Source organism: Chinchilla lanigera, unplaced genomic scaffold (assembly GCF_000276665.1).
Source record: "Chinchilla lanigera isolate Chin_1 unplaced genomic scaffold, ChiLan1.0 scaffold00106, whole genome shotgun sequence".
In the NCBI taxonomy this organism is placed as follows: domain Eukaryota; kingdom Metazoa; phylum Chordata; class Mammalia; order Rodentia; family Chinchillidae; genus Chinchilla; species Chinchilla lanigera.
In genome coordinates this window covers 1,830,451-1,848,763 of record NW_004955507.1, presented here as the reverse complement: position 1 = coordinate 1,848,763, position 18,313 = coordinate 1,830,451, and the positions used below count along the sequence as shown (strand labels likewise).

General features: G+C 44.9%; 1 protein-coding gene across 23 annotated transcripts in view; it reads left to right on the top strand.

Moving 5' to 3' along the window:
- Sorbs1 (sorbin and SH3 domain containing 1) overlaps positions 1 to 18,313 on the top strand; it is a 226,481-nt gene that overhangs the window by 284 nt on the left and 207,884 nt on the right. The window lies entirely within an intron of this gene.

Genomic DNA, 18,313 nt, shown 5'->3' with positions numbered 1-18,313 from the left:
GCTCCGCCGCGGCGCCGGGGCTGTGCGCGGCCGACCCCCGCGGGCGGCGCCTTTGTTCCGCGCTCGGAGGAGGTGCTTTTAAAGGGCCAGCTGTTGGAGGGACTTGGGGACCCCCTCCCCCAGAGCATCGCCCTGTGGTCACGGGACACCTTGGTCCCCCGCGGCCGAGCCGTGCGTCCTGCCCGCGCGCTGAATTCCTAGTCCCTGAAGGAAAGTTCGCCAGGATGCGGGGATCTGGGGGGATTCCAGGTTTCTTTCTTTTCTTTCCTTTTTCGTGGTGGGTAGGGGATGCGATCGGGGCCTCTGCCGGGAGCGTGGCCGCAGCTCCGGGCCGGCTGCGCTGGGGTGGGTGGGGGAGACGTGGTAGCTCGGGTGGGTTTGTCCTGTGAAGTGAAACTACCGGGGCCTCTCTGCAGCAGCCAGAGGAAGGAGGAGGGAGCGAGCGGCAGGATGGAGGGTTTCAGGTGCGTTCATCCATCTGACCCCCAGTCCCGGAGCAGTGGGCAGCTGCGGGGGCGCTAGGACGACGCGTCGGGTGTGTGTGTCGGGGACTCGGTGCCTGCCCATCTCGCGGTGCCCCTGCATCTCGCCGAGTGGCCGACAGCATCCTGCTAGGCAGCTCATCACCGAGAGGGACAGAAAGCGATTCCTTTCTCCGAATTCCCGGGCATCTCTGGCTCCCACCTTGCTGCTTTACGACGTGGCTTCCTTGATAAGCGGTAGCGACATTCAAAATAGAGGGGGAGGAGGCTTGAAGTCATTATGGGCCTTTTCTGGGAGAATGTGCTGTCGAATTCTGCATCAACACCCTCCCCCACCTCAGCTCTCATAAGATGGCTTTGAAATTCACCCGTGCATGCTTCCTTGGGGCAGCCAGAATTTATTATGCTATTACATTGCTACATAAAAGCAGAAGGAATCCCACTGAGGGTGGCTCCTATTATCTGGTTTCCGGGTTTTCCCCAGCATGTTCTTGCTGAGCCTTTGGATTTTTGCTTTAAACAGGTCACTGGGATGCTCCCGTTGTCACAGGGCCGACCTGCTGAAATTGCTAGAAGTGATTTCACTGTCAGTGGGAGGGAGCTTCATTTAGACAGACATGGAACCTATTTGGCACGTCAGGGCTCTGACTCCATCCCTACCCCACCTCTTTGTGCCTCCTTTTCCTCTCATGGGTGAAGGCCAGGGATGGCTTGCCTGTCTCTGTTCTCCTTGGTAGTGATTTAAAGGGGCTGGTGAATTACAGGTAGGGCGGACAGTGAGGGAGACAGCAGTGTCAGTGACAGAAAACACATGGTGAACATTTGAGAGCTCCATAGCTTCAGCCTTCAGAGACTTGGATGAGGTAGATGGCTATCTACAGAGTGGGTGTGTGTTGTAGGGGGGAGGGGTGGAGGAGCAGGAGGATACTGCCAGCAATTTTCTGCCCCACCCTTCTGATGCTGCTTTAAATAGCTCCTAGCTAGCCAAGCCCTGAGGTGTCCCTCTCAGCCTGAGGGGGGCAAAGAGGGAAGGGCGGGTCTTTTGGTACCTCTGCCCTGGGCACTGTTGGAATAGATGGTTAGGAAGGAGTTTTCCAGGTGCTGCAGAGAGCACATTTGTCAGTTGAAGGACCTGGGACAACTGGCTCTGCTGACTTTCCTGCAGGGAATTAGTAACTGAAACAAAGTGCTCTCTGTCCTGTGGGTGAGGAGATGGGAGCTCATCCTCATCTTCATACAGTGCCAACCCCTCTTGGCCCTTTCTTCCTCTTCACTGTTCGTATTTGTTGTAGTTGAAGAGTTCCTGTAAACTTTTAAAAGAGATTGGGAATATTTGGGAGTGGGTTGAAGTCATGGGAAAGGACGAGAAAGTGCTTCGTACTGGCAGAACAAAGAACTGTTCAGCTTTCCCCCTCTTTCCGTCTCCAAAATAGAGTTCAGTACAGGTAACAGAGTGTGAGTTTTCTTTGCAGAGAATGAAAGGGCAGGGCCCAGGACAGAAAGCTTTTATTGTGCAGCATTGGTAATCACCTGGTCATCCCAGCTCAGCTGTCCATGCCCTTCCTTGAACATGGAGTTAGGTTTGCTGTGGAGGGCACTCACTAGAGTTTCGGATTTAACCTGCCTCTGTGAAATAGGGGCAGATGGACTCACAGAGCTTTGGTGGGAAAGTTCTAGACCAGCGGCAGGACAGTTGTCTTTGTTCTGGCCACCAGTCTTCCAACTCTGGGGATAGTGGCTTCCACCTCTGGGCCTGACTCCTTGTTGGTAAACTAGAGGGCTTTAGAACATAAGATGTTCTCAGGTTTTCAGTAGCACTTCTCTTCTTAGATTCACAGGTAAAATTTGTTTTGGCATTTTTACATTCTTTGTGTTTGCTAACGATGTTAAATTCACAGTATTGAGCAATGGCATGAAAGAAGGATTGTAGGACTCAGGCTCCTGTTGGTTTCAAATTCATCTTTTCCTTGATTGGCGTGATTTGTGAATTTTTACTGTCTGTAAATAATTTAGAGTAGAATGGTCTTGAATGAGAGGTGCAGAGTCAGGGTGGGTGATTGTCTGGGGGTGGTCAGCGTGGGATGACAGGTTGCTGAGGAAAGGGAGTTTCTGGAATTCATTCTCTCTCAGTATGTGTGTCAGTCACCATTTTGTTTAAGACTGTACAGGTGAACGTTGAGATACTGAGAACATGGGAGTGGGAAGAGGCCTCTGTGACTGACCCATTCCACCTCACTCACTGAGGAATTTGAGAGGTTGGGGAGTTTGGCCATTTGACTGAGGTTATGTGGCTGGAAAGATGTGGAGATGGGGAAGGAACCCAGGGTGATAGAGTCTGGGTCGTGCGTTCTAGACGTTTCTGTGAAGGCCTTCCCTCCTCTTCTGAGGAAGGAGAAAAAGTGAAGAGGAAGTAGGAGTGGAAGAAGGGGAGGCTGGAGAAGCAGGCAAGAGAAGATAGGAGGTTGGGGACAAGTCCTGTGGGGAGGAGGAAATCTCTGGAGCCAAGCTGAGAGGAGAAAGGGGTGAAGCTTGAAAAGGAGGCTGTATCAGCTGGGAAAAGGCAGAGCACTTCTGTGCCCTTGGAGTGAAGTAAGGAGTGGCTTGGCTTGGACAGGGGTGCGCGGGTGGGGGTCGGATGGGTGGGCAGTCCAGCCTGGGCCGAGCCTGACTTGGAACCCCCTTGGGTGTCTCCTGTGACCCTCAGACTGCAGAGGGTAGTGAAGGGTGCATAGTTTAGTCTTACTGAGGCTTGTGGAACGCGAACGAATGAGGAGTCAGGTGACACATACACTGGTTGTGATGTTACCAAGTGCTGGAGGTGGGGCCAGGTTTTGCTGAAGTCCCAGTTTTTTCTTTTAAATGTAAATCACAAAGTTGTATCTGGCTTTTTTTTTTTTAAACGAAAGCAGCATTTTCTCCTCTGACTTTCATTGTGCATTTGGACACTTCTATGTTTTATGAGCGAGCATTTCATGTATTCCCTTTTCCGGGGAGAGTCTTGTAGATGACTGATTCACCAAATTGTAGATCATCTGGGGAACCTGAGGTAGGCCTCAGAATGTTCAGTGAACATTTAAAGAGCTGTGAACAGTGGTTAATCAGAGCATTAACCATTCAAAGCAAGGCTAAAAGGTGACAATTCTTTGAAGTCTATGGCCCAAGCCAGCAGCTGGCCATCAACTGTGTAATTTCCTTTGGCCAGCTCTGCAGGCCCTAGGACATGTGTCTGTGGATCGTTCAGTTGCTTCTATTTTTTTTGTATGGCTAGGCATTTTGTATGGCCCCGTGTCTTGTCACCCATTCTTTCTTGCACCTCCCTCCTGAGCCCATCCTCACCCCCAACTTTGTATCTTTCTCTTTGCCTTCCTTCCTCACCCTTCCTTTACTGTCAGTAATATAGCTTTGTAGTGTGTTTTAATATATCGTTGTGTCATTAAAATTTCATGTTCTCTGCTCTTAATTTAAAACCAGGTGAGCTAAGACTCTTTTGAATGTATATGTGTACACACAAAACAAACAAAATTCTTTTTTTTTTTTCCAGTACTGGGAATCGAACTCATGACCTTGCACTTGCCAGGCAGGCACTGTGCTGCTGAGCTAAATCCCCAGCCACTTTTTTTTTTTTGGTACTGGGAATTGAACTCATGACCTTGCGCTTGCCAGTCAAGTGCTTTTGCCGCCGAGCTATATCTCCAGCCCCCCAAAATTCAATCAAAATGCTTTTTACTTCAGTGTGGTTTCTGCCCCTTTTCTGTGTTCAGTAGTGACTCTGTATAGAAAAAAATTTCAGATCTCTGTCTTGTGGTTATTGTTTTAAAAACAAAAGCAGCTATAACAATAGAAAAAGTTTCCACCCTTGTATTATGAACCAGAGGGACTCTGTCTCCCAAGAGATGTGCCCTATTTCTTGACTTTCTTTCGTGGAAGCAGCATTTTCAATCTGTCCTTTAACAAGGTCTGTGCTGTAGGTGTACGGGTATGGATGGTGGAAGTGAGGCTCTTGTCAGTGATTCTGGCAACGCTTAGAGTGGGGGAGGCTGGCAGGCTATAGCCAAGAGAGGACAAGCAGGAAGGATTTAGCATGATGAGTTTTCTCTGTTTCTCCAGGCTGTGGTAACCCAATGGGCTGTTTCAGGACCCAGATACCTTTAGAAAAGAACAAGGTGCTTGTCAGCTTGCTCTTGTGTAGTACCCAGTAGGTACCTTGTCTCCACTGTGGGAGGATGGGCAACCACTGACAAGTTGCTGGTATGAAATTCAGAGGCTTTGATGTATGTGTGCTATATAGTCTCGTAATTTTCTTCTGACCCTTATTAATTACAGAGAAGATTTAGTCTTGATGCTGAATGGTCAGCAATTAGTTTTGTATCTAAAGTAGGTTTCATAATGAGAAAGGACCTTGAAGTCTCCAGTTTTTATGTTAAAAATCCACGTGAGTTTTGTATTCAACTCTATAATATGTCTTTGCTAGTTTTAGTATAAAAGTATTTAAATAGTTTTGCTGTTGAATACTGTTGTTGGTCCAGGAAAATGTGTTTATTTTGAGCCCTTCCTAAGTATGCACAACCATGCATACTCTACCTATTGAAGCTGTGAACAGGGCATGCGTCAGATCTGCTGGGCAGTCTCAGATCTGCTAGGTTTGAGAACTGCCTCTGCAGTCTTACCTGCTAGGTCTTCCATGTTCCAAGAGACCAGGCTGTGCCCATACCAACTTGTTCCCTCCTCAGAGGCCTTTCCCTCCATTTCCTAGCTGGCTCCTACTTTTCCTTTCAGGCTTCCCTCACATCTGAAAGAGGTGCATCTTTATGGTTTTATTATTATTTTTTTACTTTTATTCTTTTGGGGGTCTTTTTGAGACAGGGTCTCACTGTGCACTTCAGGTTGTCCTTGAGCTCACTTTGTAGCCCAGGCTGGTCTTGAACTCCAAACGATCCTCCTGCCTCAGCCTCTTGAGTGCTGGGATTACAGGCATGCACCACCACACCTGGCATCTTTATGGTTTTAAAAGTCAAATGACACTTCGAGAAAAATATAAAAACTTACAAAGAAGTCTTTGTCATCCCTCCTCCTCTTGATGACCTGTTTCTCAGAGGCAGTCACTGAATATGATTTTCTGATGCTACAGAGACAAAGTACCACAAATTTAGTGACCTAAAGCAACCTAGATCTGTATTACAGTGCTGTAGGTGAAAAGTCTGAAAAGTTTCTCACTGGGCTAAAATTAAGGTGCAAACAAGGCTGAATTCCTTCTAGGGAGAGTCTGCTTTTTTCCTCATTCCAGCATCTGGAGGCTGCTTGCATTCTTACCTTAGGGTCTGCTTCCTTCATCTTCAGACACTGCAGCGGCTGGCCGAGTCCTCTCCCTGCGTCACTCAGCCCTTCTTCTGTAGTCATGTTTTTCTCTGACTCCCTTCTCTCTTCTCCATCTTTAAGGACCCTTGTGCTTACCTTGGACAATCTCAGAGAGTTTCCCTGCTTTAAAATCAGTTGGTTAGCAACATTCACTCTCCTTTGCTGAGTAGCCTATCATGTTCCTGGTGTGGGGTTAGGATATGGGTGTCTTTGAAGGGCCATTACTCTACCAGTTGCTTCTAACCCTTTTAGCATTCCCTCCTGATATTACCATCCTATTTACCAGTTACCTGCCCCTCCCTCCCATGCTTTCCTTCCTTCCCCATCTTTTCTATGGTTATATCACAGTTTTTGGTTACACTGATATAAGAAACTTATTTTGACTATATAAATAATGATGATGGCTAAGCCATTTAGTGTGCTATGATGGTATTTCCTTTTTTGTATAGTTTTTAGAGTTAATAGAGCCTTATTGTTTCAGATTCATTTTCTATATACTTATTATTCTTTAAGTCTCTGACAGCATGATAAAAACATCTCTGTTATATAACATGTGTTTGTTTTATTTTGTCACATTTTCCTCCTTGGAGACGTCCCTGCTCGAAACGCCTATCCTTCTTGTCAGGTCTTGTTCCTTGACCTCTAGGTCTGTGGCATGACACATGCCAAGAATTCCTTTACCTTGGGACCCTCTCATTTTTTCTTTGTATTCCTGTAAGAGTTTCTGAGAGAGGGTCTGTGCAAGTTGATCACTTAAAATTTGAACACGTTATGGTCTTATTCTTTGATCATATTTGATTGATGGTTTGATCTAGATTTTGGGGTTGGAAATCATTTCATTTAATGTTTTGAAGATGTTGCTCTACTGTTCTTCAAGTTCTTGTGCTAACGTCAAAACTTTGGATATCATTCTGATTTTTGATCATTTCTGGGCAACTTGTTTTATCACTGAAAGTTTTTAGCCTCTTTTCTCTTTATATTTGAAATTTCCTTGCTTTAAAATTATGTTTAGTGTGCTGGTTTTTTTTTTTGGTATCAGGAATTGAACTCATGACCTTGCACTTGCCTGGCAGGCGTGCTGCTGAGCTATATCCCTGGCCTCTACTGTGCTCTTTGAGAATTCGCATCCTTCAATTTGGGGAAATTTTCTTATACCGTGGTACCTCAGTTCACGAACTTAATATTTTCCATGGTCTGGTTTCAGAATTTGTTCCACAGTTCTGGTTTTCTTTTTCTCTATTTTTTTGTGTTTTGTCTTGAGAAGTTCTGTTGACTGCTGGGCTTCACGGATTGAGTTTGTAATTTTAAAGTCTTTTATTTCCTGTTTTCCATTTTGTCATTGTTTTCTTTTTCTGAGAGGTATCTTCTTCAGCTTTACCTTCAACTCTTTTTACTTTTTTGTTTTTGCCTTCATGTTTTTACATGCATACATACATGCATGTTTTATTTTCTAAAAGTTTCCCAATTCTGTGAATGTTTGGTTTTTCTTTTTCTTTTTTTTTCTTGTGCTGGAGATTGAATCCAGAGCCTTGCACTAAGCAAGTGCTTTACCACCGAGTCCTGCTGAAGCCCCCTTTTCTTTTAAAAATAGCGTCTTTTTCTTGTTTCCTGGGTACAACAACTATATTAGGTGTTTGTTTGGTGGTTTTACCATTCCCCGCACTTTATTTTACTCAAGTATCTTGTTTTACTTGTTCGGGTTACTCTATTTCCTGTTAGAGTCATACTTCCATACAAGCTGATGCTCTAGTGTCCATTTATATTCTAAGGGGGGACATTGGGCATCTGTGTGACATGGAAGAGCTTGCTAATTTCTTTAGGGTCATCCAGCAGACTGCAGCTTTCATTATTTCTGGAGAAACCTAGATTTTAGTGCCAGTAGATCTTTTCTCTGAGGCTTTGTGAAGAGGCTTTTCCTGGGGGAATTTTGCCTGGGGGTTAGTGGGAGGTGGGTAACAACCTGAATGTTCTGCGTTCTGAGAGCCTTGATGGGGAAAGGGGCTGCTATTATCAAGCTTGCTCTGCAGACTTTCACTCAAACCTTCTGTCCTCTGAAACTTGTCCCCTTCTCCTCCTGCCTTTCTCAGCTATGTCTGGATCCCGAGCCTGTGATATGAGTTGCCTGAACAATGACTACTTTCTGCTGTCTAAGGGGGAGTCATCACCAGCTCGAGCAGATTTTAGGGGAGGGGAAGGTAGGTCAGATTGCTCCTTGGACCAGTGTTCAGCAGGCTGGTCAAAGAGTAGCTCTGTCCTGCTTCTGCCCTTTGAGTTGTTGGTGCCTCTACTTCCGGAACTTTTTCTAGGTTCTGTGCTGTGGGTTGGCTACTTGTTTAGTGGTTTCTTCCCTAACTTGTACTTAGCAGAACAGAAAAAGCAGGAACCTAAATCAGTTACTACATAGCAATTAGCCAATTGTGTTTGGTTTATATGTCTTTCTTTAGTGTCTTGTACAAAATCAGTTCTTTGGACCTTTTATCTCCTACTCTTTCTAGACTGGACTTTTTATGAAGAATAAATTGTCATCTTTATCTTCGTGGTTCCTGTGTCTACTTTAGTCCTTGGCACATAGAAGGTATATAGTAAATGTTGGTTTCTTCTACCAAGGAGTGCATTAAGGAAATAAGAAAACTTGAATCATTCTGCCATAATCACTAGAGCTTGTTTGGACAATGGGGCCTACTTTAATGCGGTTCCAGCGGCATACTTCCTGGCTCACTGATTGAGTTGGGAGATTCAGATGTGCTGCTGTTAAGGTCAGTGGAGAGAACAGTTCTGAGGTACAGCTTGGACATTATAGGATTGTTTTTCCACATGGATTGCAGTCATGATCTTGTTTAATAGATCTCACATTGTTGTAAGGTAATCCAATCGGATTGTTGTAAGTAAGATCCAATTGGATCTATCTCAACTATGAAAATGAATTACAAATAAAATCTTGTATTTGTAGTTTAAAAACATTTAAGATAAATGTGGTGGCATACACTTGTGATTCCAGGACTTGTGAGGCTGAGGCAGGATGACTGCTGTGAGTTTGAGGGCAGCCTGAACTAGGTTGAAGACCCTGTCTCAAAAATCAAACAAACAAACAAACAACAAAACAACCCATTTATGTGCTTGTTCATAACTTACTTTGGTTTTCTCAAACCTATGAGCGTAGATACCAGGGCTAGTAATGGAAATTTCAGGGATAGATTTGGCTTCATGGAAACTTGCAGTAAATATTGTTCACTGTTATTGAGAATGAGATGGGGACAGAAGTTACTGGTAGAGCCAAGGGAGCATTTTCAAACAGGAGACTGTAGAGTGGAAAAAGAATGTAGGTGAGGCTGTGTTTGTAGAGCTGGCTGGTTATCTGGAGAGGGACAAAATTCACTGTTTCTAAGCCAAGGACTGCTTTGGTCATGAGAGTGGATGTAAAAGTGCCAGCATGTTCACAAAGCCCCCTGAGTCCTCTACTGGTCACTAGGACTCTGAAGAAGGACCCTTCTGCTTTCTCTTTCCTCCTGCTTCATTCTTTCCTAGGCTGACCCTTTCTCTTGCCCCTTAAACATTCCTCCTCCCCTCACTGCATCTCTGTCATGGCGGGGTGGGGTCACAGACATTTGCTATCACTCCAGTGGGGAAGAGGGATTTGGTAAAGGAGTGCAGAAGAGAGAAGGGACAGAGTCAGGGTAATTTAGCACCTAGGGCTGGTCTCTTCTTCAATTTGGATATCTTTGTTTTCTCTTGCCAGCAAAGCCATCTAAAGTAGCACAGAATTCTAGAGGTTCCCTATTTAGCTGGATGAAGAGAAAGATAGGACAGCCCCAGGGATGGGAGGGTGGCCTTTTGGTAGGTAATCCCTGCTTGCATATGGAACATTAGCTTCAGAAGTGCTTTAGTAGCCTCAGTCTCATTTCATTCATTAGGCAGATGCTGGTAAGGGACTCTGCCCTCCTGAAGATTATGTCCTAATAATACCAAGAGATGATCAACGCTCTTATTTATCAGGCAGTACACAGAGTATTTTATGTGACGAAGTAGAAAAGTTTTATTTGGAGTGACAAGGTGTGTGTGGGAAAGTGCAGGCAGTGAGGGTACTCTGGGTATAATGGATGTGGCAGCCTGCCTCACCCAAGTTGGGCACACAGGGTAAGTAGCAGAGACCAATGGTGTGTCTGAGTTTGGGTTTCTTGAAGTGGCTGAGCAGCCCTTATCTGTCACAAAACTTCCTGGAAATCTGGATTCTCAATTTGGCATGGGAATACACATTTGGCCTGAGTACCAGTGACCAGGAGTATTGATCACTTGAACCTTAACATATAGCAGGCCTTGCCATTCCTTCCTATTTGGGCTTTGACTTTCCAGCATCAGCATAGTGTTCTGGCTGTTATTTGGCAACTGTAACAGGAATGAGTGCTTAATAGATCCCAGAATTGCCCTTCTGCCTGCATGTCAGTGTGAGAGCTCATTACTCATTAATATAATACCTTATGTGTAGGTTATTGACATCAACCTGTAGACTGACCTTTGAGCTTGGCTTTCCAGTATAAAAGGTCACTAGGTTATACCTTGTGAAATCAAAACAGTTTCTTTTATTGCCCAGTCTGTGAGGAACCTAATGGCTGTGCACGGGAGTGTTTCCTTGTCTGATATATAAATAGATGATTCATTTGCAGGTTGCTCTTTTCTACTTAGAGTTTGTCTTTAGCCAGGGAAGAGTCAGTATTGGGTGACTGTCTCCTGTGAGCATGGACTATTGTCCAGGGGTTCTAGCTCCTTATAACAAAGGGATACTAGAAGAAGTTGGAACGTTGTCCTGGTGGGTTCATGGTGGGGACCCTTTCCAAAGGTGCTGCAGCATAGGCACTGGGGACCCTCCTGTGCTTGGCCTTGCTTTCTAGACAGTGCACACAGTGGACTCTGACAGGAGACTGGTAGGATCTTGAAGCCAGGGATGAGGTAAAGAAAAGCTAGAACTGGAGCTGGGAGATCTTAGTTGCTGTTCTGGTGGCCTGGCCAATGGGGATCTCGGTGGAGAGGCTAAGTCCAGGGTACAACCTGCCTCTAAGCAGGACAAAATGAATAGATGGCCCAGAGAAAGCAAAATCCCCAAAGAGCCGGAAATTAGAGTAGCTGGAGAAAGTAGCAAGTGCTGAGGGCTTCGTCAGTGTTTGGTGGTGGTTGCTGAGAATCAGGCGCCACAGTGTAGGCCTTTTAGGACTATTTTGTGTTTGCTTCGTGGAGCTTCTGTGATGGGCATAATGCATGAATGAGCCAGCACTGGCAAGTAGAGGGGGTGAGGCCCTCTGAGACCTGGGAAATATTAGTTGTGCTTTATTACTGTAGAAGATATGGCTTTTCATCAAGACAGCTGGTGCAGGAGGCCCTGTAGCTGGCTGTTTGTCTTACAGTGCATATTCTTGGTTTTATCTTTAATTTTTTTTTTTTTTTTGGTAGTACTGAAGAGCGAACCTAGGGGTGTTCTACATGAGCTACATGCTGAGCTCTTTAAAATTTTTTATGTTTTTTGAGGCAAGGTTTCACTAAGTTGTCCAGGATAACCTCAAATTTACGATTTTATATTCTCAACCTCCAGAGTAGTTGGGATTATAGACTTCTCCCACCACATCCAGTTTATCTTTAATTTTTAAAGTGGTGGGCTATTTTACCTGAAACATAATTGTGAATAATTTTCTCTTCCTGGGGTCGAAGGAGTTCTAGCAGAGAAGAGACTTGGTGGCCTGGAGTTCTGGATTACCCAGGTGGCTCCCTCAAGGAACCAACATCCTGGCAACAGGAATTTCTAAAGTACTCTTGAGATCCTGATGCAGACCTTTATGCAGGACCTTCCAGCGTGGCATTTGTTTTGAGTGAGTCCTTAATTTGAATTAGGGTGTTTCTTTGTATTGCAGGCCAGGAAAAGAGAACACTGTTAGAAAATATAAAATATTTAACACTCTGTTTGAAAAATTAAACTGCCCAGGAGTCATTGATTGGTGGCTATGGCAACCTGCAGGGTTTTCAGGGGTGTCTCTTTGGTACTTCTGGGCTCCTCAGAAAGCACAGGGTGGAGGTCCCGTCCGGAGGGGGCCAGCTGGGGACCCGAGAGCTCATCCGCTCATCTGCTTATCTTGGCTCAGGCTGGGTGGTAGCAGGCTACCCCCTCACACGCTTCTTGTCCAGTGTGGTCTGTTTTGACTAACAGAAGTAAAGGAGAGAGGAGCCTACTGTCCTTTCTGGGCTTCTTTGTTTTATCGGCTTTTGTGAATTACCATTCTCTGTCCAGCCTCAGGACTTTTGCCAATGCAGGCTCCTTAGCCTGGGGTGCTCTTTTCTGCTTTCACTTTTCCCTGTTCGCCCTCAAATCTCACTTCAAGGATCATGTGCTTGGGGAAACCTCTGACACTCCAGACCAAGTGAAGTCTTCCATGTGAGGGCTTTCACGGTTCAGTTGTTCTAGACGGAGCATTCTTTATAGTGTTTGTGTCAGCTGCTTTGTCACGCTTGTTTGTTTGCCCACCCCACCGCTATGCAGGATCCACAGTGAGTGTCCACGCCTGCTGTGTTCACAGTTACTCCTGGCAAGGGCCTGCTCATAGGCGGTGCTCCAAAGTTTGTTGAATAAAATAATTTATTAATTTGTTGTGTTTTTATTCTGTACCTGATTCTAGGCCTATAAAGGGAATAAAAAGCCCCTGCTTTCCTCACAGAGTTCTTCAGATATCCATTGAAGTGCAGAAAAAAAACCACTACCAGTTGAAGTTTTATTTATTCTCTAAAGGAAAGATACGGCTTCCCTATTTTTAGCAGTATGGCTTTATAATTAACTTGTAAGTTAATGTGCTCAAAGCTATTTCACTAATAGGAAGGTGTAATTAAAAAGTTTGGTGACCACTGCCCCGAGAGGTAGGCAGATGAACAGGTTTGTATGTCAAAGATTCAGAAGCACTGTGTTGGGCAAGGGTGGCAGGGGGTGAACAAGAGGAGGGCTGGAACTGGGCCAAAGGAAGGTGTTCCTGATAGACGAGATGGGGAAGGGCATGTGCAAAGGCAGGATGGCAAAGAGGCTTTGTGCACTGGGTGAAGGGCAAATCTCTGAACAAGGCTGGAATATAAGGCAGGAGGAAGTCCTGCAGGGTGAAATCCTCTGTAGAAAGTTTTTTTTTTTTTTTGTCTTTTTGAGACAGGGTCTTGCTATGCAGTTCAGCCGGGCCTTGAGCTCACTTTGTAGCCCAGGCTAGTCTTGAACTCACAATGATCCTCCTGCTTCAGCCTCCTGAGTGCTGGGATTACAGGCATGTGCTACCACGGCCCCAATATGTAGTTCAGACTGGATTTTTTTTTTGTTTGTTTTTTGGTACTGGGAATTGAACTCATGACCTTGCACTTGCCAGGCAGGTACTGTGCCGCTGAGCTATATCCCTGGCCTCTGCAGAACTGGGAGGGACAGAGAACAAGGTTACCTGCTGAGTGAGGCTGGGTAGGATAGAACTGGTCTAGTAAGGGAGAGGGGGATTGTGTACATGGGCCTGAGGAGAAATGCAACACAGAGGATATTTGGAATTCAGAAGAGGACGGTTATTTAGGTTGAGGGATCAGGCCTGTCTTTAAAATTCTAACATGTCTAGCCTCACTGAAGAAGAAGAGGGGTGATTCTTTCCAGGGCCTTCTTCAGACTTCTTCTTGAAGTTCTTCTTGGTCTACTCATGCCTAGTGGGATTTTTATCTTAATGTGATTTAGACTCCTCTCAGGCTTTATTTTCAGTCTGTGTATGAATAAGAAAATGGTACATACGTATTTATTGTGTTTACTTACCTATATAAATACTCCCTCTTTCTTTCTTGCTTTCTTGCTTTCTCTCTCTCTCTTACCCTTCCTTCCTTCCTTCCTCCTCTCCTCTCCCCTCCCCTCCCTTCCTCTTTCTTTTTCTTTCTTTCTTTCTTTCTTTCTTTCTTTCTTTCTTTCTTTCTTTCTTTCTTTCTTTCTTCTGTTCTTTTAAGTCCCAGAGTTTGAAGTAATTATGTAATTAGAGTCCACCTACAGTGCGAGTAGATAAAGTGTAATTAAAGAGGAAAGCCTAATTTTGGAAGAATGATAAGAAGTCATTTGATTCAGTCTGGGCCCAAATCCAATCTTGGAAGAACAGTAAGAGGTCATTTGGATGTAGGGAGCTTGAGGCCACCCAGGAGCCTAGACTGGCCTGAGAAGCAGACAGATCCTGTTTCAGTTCACTGTGAAGGCCATTCACTGAGCATCCTCTTGGTACTAGGTATTATGGGAGGCCCAGGACTGAATAAGAAACGGAAGCCCTGGATCCCAGGAGGGATGTGGGGGTTGGGGCACTGGCTTGAGAACAACTAAGAGGTTCTCAGGAAGAGAGATGAAGACTTTGAGGTGGGAGCTGGAGTCAGGAAGGGTTGGGAAAGAATTCACAGGGCAGATGGCATTTAAGCTGTATCTTGAAAGGTAAGGAAGGTTTAAGAGCATGGACAAGAACTTTCTGGGCACATTAGAGGCATTGAGATAATATTTGTGGTTTAAGTGCCAAGCTGAGGTAGGAGGTGGAAGGATGGCCATGTTAGTGGGTTCTTGGTTTATGGTTTGGTGAGGAGTCACACTCATACAGCTCAGCCATCACAGTGACAGTATGAGACCAAGAGCCCAATAGGTTTAGACTGTTGACTGTGTAGCAGTAACTATGTATAGAGGAGTCTGAGATCACTATGGCCTATGGAGGTCAGAAGAGGCTTCCTTGTGAAGGGGTCTCAGACAGTCTTGCAGGAAGAATAGGCGTTGTGGTTTGATTCTAAAATGTCCCTTGAGGTCTTGTGTTCAGAAGTGGGCCTGGTTGGAAGAGGTGGGTCACTAGGGATATAACTTGGAAGGGTATATTCTTGTCTCTAGTTCTTCTCTGTCTTTGCTTCATGGCCCTCATGGTGTGAGCCATCCCCCACAAGCCTATTTCCTCTACCATGTTGTTCTGCCATGTGGTTTCTGCATTGGAGCCAGCTACCTATGTACTGAACCCACTACAACTTGAGCCAAAATAAACTTTTCTTCCTTTGTGTTGCTGGTGTTGGGTACTTTGTCCCAGGGAGAGGAGCGTGACTAAGACAGACAGAAGTGTTGTAGACAAAAACCTCTAGAGGGAACATAGAGTCCATCGGGCATGAGTCAGCAGGGAGAGCCCAACTTGGCTGCAATTGGTGAGACTGATTCCTGGCAGTCAGGTATATTAGGCAGAGAGACATGATGCAGGGAGAAAGAAGAACCATGGAAGGTTGTTGAAGAGGAGAATGACATGAAAAACGCATTTTGAAGGAAGAGGAAGTAGGCCTTGGCAGGTAGGGTGGGCTTCTGGGGAGTTTAGCCCCAGCTGCTGGGCATGTGGTGATGGGGACCAGGCAGTAGACTTGGAGGCTGGGATGATCAGAGTCCTTTATCATGGAAGAGTTACTGATCTTGCTTTTGGAAGGATGACAGAAATTAGGCAAAGGAAGAGGTAGAGGTGACTGCAAGGTTGCAACCTGGAACAATGGAGTTAGCTCAGACCAACTGGTAGGTGAAAAGGATATGAGTAGAGGCTTGTTATGTCAGGTACATAGAAAGCCCTCTTCTAACTCCAGCCTTGCCTTTGAACCACTGGAGAAACCATTGTCCAATTCCTTTCTTTCTTGAACTTCATTTTCATGTCAGTGGGACTGGCTACCTTTATGGTCCAGGCTCATCACAGAAGTGTGGCATCGTCACAGTCCTAGGTTTTAGGCAAAGGGAAGGGACTGGGCTGCAGATCTGTGAGGCTTCCTCTAAGAAGGTCTGAGAAGAAACCTTTTCTTTATCTTCTTGGTGTGGGTAGAATCCTGGGGGAGACAGTGTGACCAGGTTGGATGAGGATTTGCGGGGAGAGGATGCTGTCCTGACTTACCCTACTCATTTCAGGGTGATTTTATGACTCTTCAACATAATGGGTGTATAAAATCTAAGCTTATTCTGATGTTGAGGTAAGTGTTCCATTTTGGGGTGGCACAAAGGAAGGGATTAATCTTCCTGAATACAGAGAAAGGATATTCTTAGGATAGGGAACTAGTAAACACCATCCCCTTCCTCAAAGCAAAAGTTTGAGAAACTTGGCCTTGGGACTTTAAAAAGTCTATGCCGAGAAGGCTTCTTGGCATAGGAGGACTTGAGCAGATCTTTTTTCGCTTTGTTTTGTTTGTGTTTCTTTGCGAGAGGGTCTCACTATATAGTTCAGTGTTCTTGAACCTAGTATGTATCCCAAGTTGGCCTTGAACTTGAGACAATCCTGCTTCAGTCTTCCAAGTGCTGGGATTACAACCGTGTGCCACCATGCCCAGCTTATGGACACATCCTTGAAGGAAAATTTTATAAGAAAAAGGACAAAAGGAAGGATTTTCTAGAGGACAGACTGACATGGAGTTGTACAAAATTTACAGTCAAGATTCCAGGAAGGAAGGAATACTTAATGTGTACACCAGCTTTGTACAGGTGCTTTCCTGATCTCTGGTTCATACTTTTTTCATCATTTCTGTTATTATATCATGTTACAAATAAGGCCACAGGGTTTGGAGGGATGAACTTGTTTGCCCAAGGTCTCAGTGGCGGTAGGGGATTTCACTTTATTCAGATCTCTGACTCCAATGGCAATAAATCTCCATGTCGTTAAATTCTGCTGACTCTCTGGGAAATGTAGAGAAAAAAGAAAATGATTTTTATTGTGATGCTTATTCCTAAGATAAGCACTTACCTAAAATGTGGATCCAGCTGCCATCCATGCTACAACATTATATTCCCATTACTAGTGCAAAATCTAGAAATTGCTGATGGGAAGCTCTCGGAGCTCATCAGAATCTAAACTCTTCATTTATAGGTTAGGAAACTGTCAGAAAGGATGTGCCATGATTGGGGCAGAAAGGAAATGGGAACTAGAAGAGTTGGAGACTTTGGTCCTTGTGGCTGTTTTAAAGCTCCCTGTGGAAAAGTTTGTTTTTAGACCACAATGGAAACTTTCGTCTGAAGAGTTGGTTTGAGCAGAGTTGAATCTAAAAGTTGTGTGTGTGTGTGTGTGTGTGTGTGTGTGTGTGTGTGTGTGTTTCCTTCACTTTAACCTCATGCCTTTGAACCAGCAGGAAAGATAATTAAAACCAAAGGTTAGGACCAAAGGCATTTAGCAGGTGCAGAGGGCCTAATAAGGATGAGAAATATCAGAAGCCACAGAAATAGAAGACTAAACTCTAGGCTTGGCTAAAAGGAATTTTCCAAGCTTGTAAATAAATAATCATTAAAGTTTATTGAACACTCATTATACCAGGCAAATTTTTTGTCATTTTATGTAACTGCATGACCTCCCCATAAGGGACCTCCCCTCCCTCTCCATAAGGTAGGTGCTGCTTTATTGCTCCCATTTGAAGACGAAGAAATGAACTCAAAGAGACTGTGACCTACCTAAGATGCTGTGTTAGTAAGACACAGAACCAAGACACTACCCTGAGTAGGTCAGTTATTTTTTCCGTCACTGTAACAAAAATGCTTCAGACAATCAGCTTCTAAGGTGGAAAGGTTTATTTTGGCTTCTCAGTTTCAGAAGTCTGTGGTGGCTTGGCCCTGTTGGTCAACAGTGAGCAAGTGCATCATGGTAGAAGGACGTGCTGTAGGAAGTGCCTCATTTCATGGCTACCAAGAAGCAGAAAGAACAGAGAAGTGACCATGGTCTTAATGTCCTCTTCTTGGGCATACCCCCAGTGGCCTAAATTGGTTCCACCACCTCCCAGCAGTATCTGTAGGTTGGGGACCAGGTCTTCAACACAAGAACCTTTGGGGGACATTCAAAATATTAATAAAATAACACAGGTTTTATTCAATTCAAAGCCTTTAACCTCTGAGCTGTTTTGTTGGACTAAGTTCCAGGCATCTGACCATTTGGGGATGGCTGGAATAGCACATTTACAAAGGTTATCATTTGGCAGTGTTTTCCAGTGTGGGAAAATTTCACCACTGGGGAATGTTTGGCAATGTTTGGTGGTATTTTTGTTTGTCACAATTGAGAAGATACTATTGGCATCTAGTGTGCAGAAGCCAAGCATGTTCCTAAACAGTTCACAGTGCAGAAGACAGTTCCCCCCTGCAGAGTTACTCCACATGAAATGTTGAATGCCAATGTTAATATCTGCTTGGGGATCTGGTTGTATTTCTGCCACGTAGAGTACGGGATGACTTGAAGAACTGGGAGTTATTTTTGTAGCTCCAGACCCTTCTGTTGTACCTTGATGGGTATTTGCAGTTTTAGTTCCTCACCAACTGAACCATGAGGTCCTAGGGGTGGGGAGATGGTAGCAGTGGGTTTAAGCTGGGAAGAAAAGTTCTAGCAAGGCTTGAGGGGTAGGGTGGTCCAGGGCTACACATGAGCTGCAGTAGGTGCGAGGTAGTAGGGTCCAGTCCATGCTGGTGAGAAGTAATTGAGGTACTTTACTGT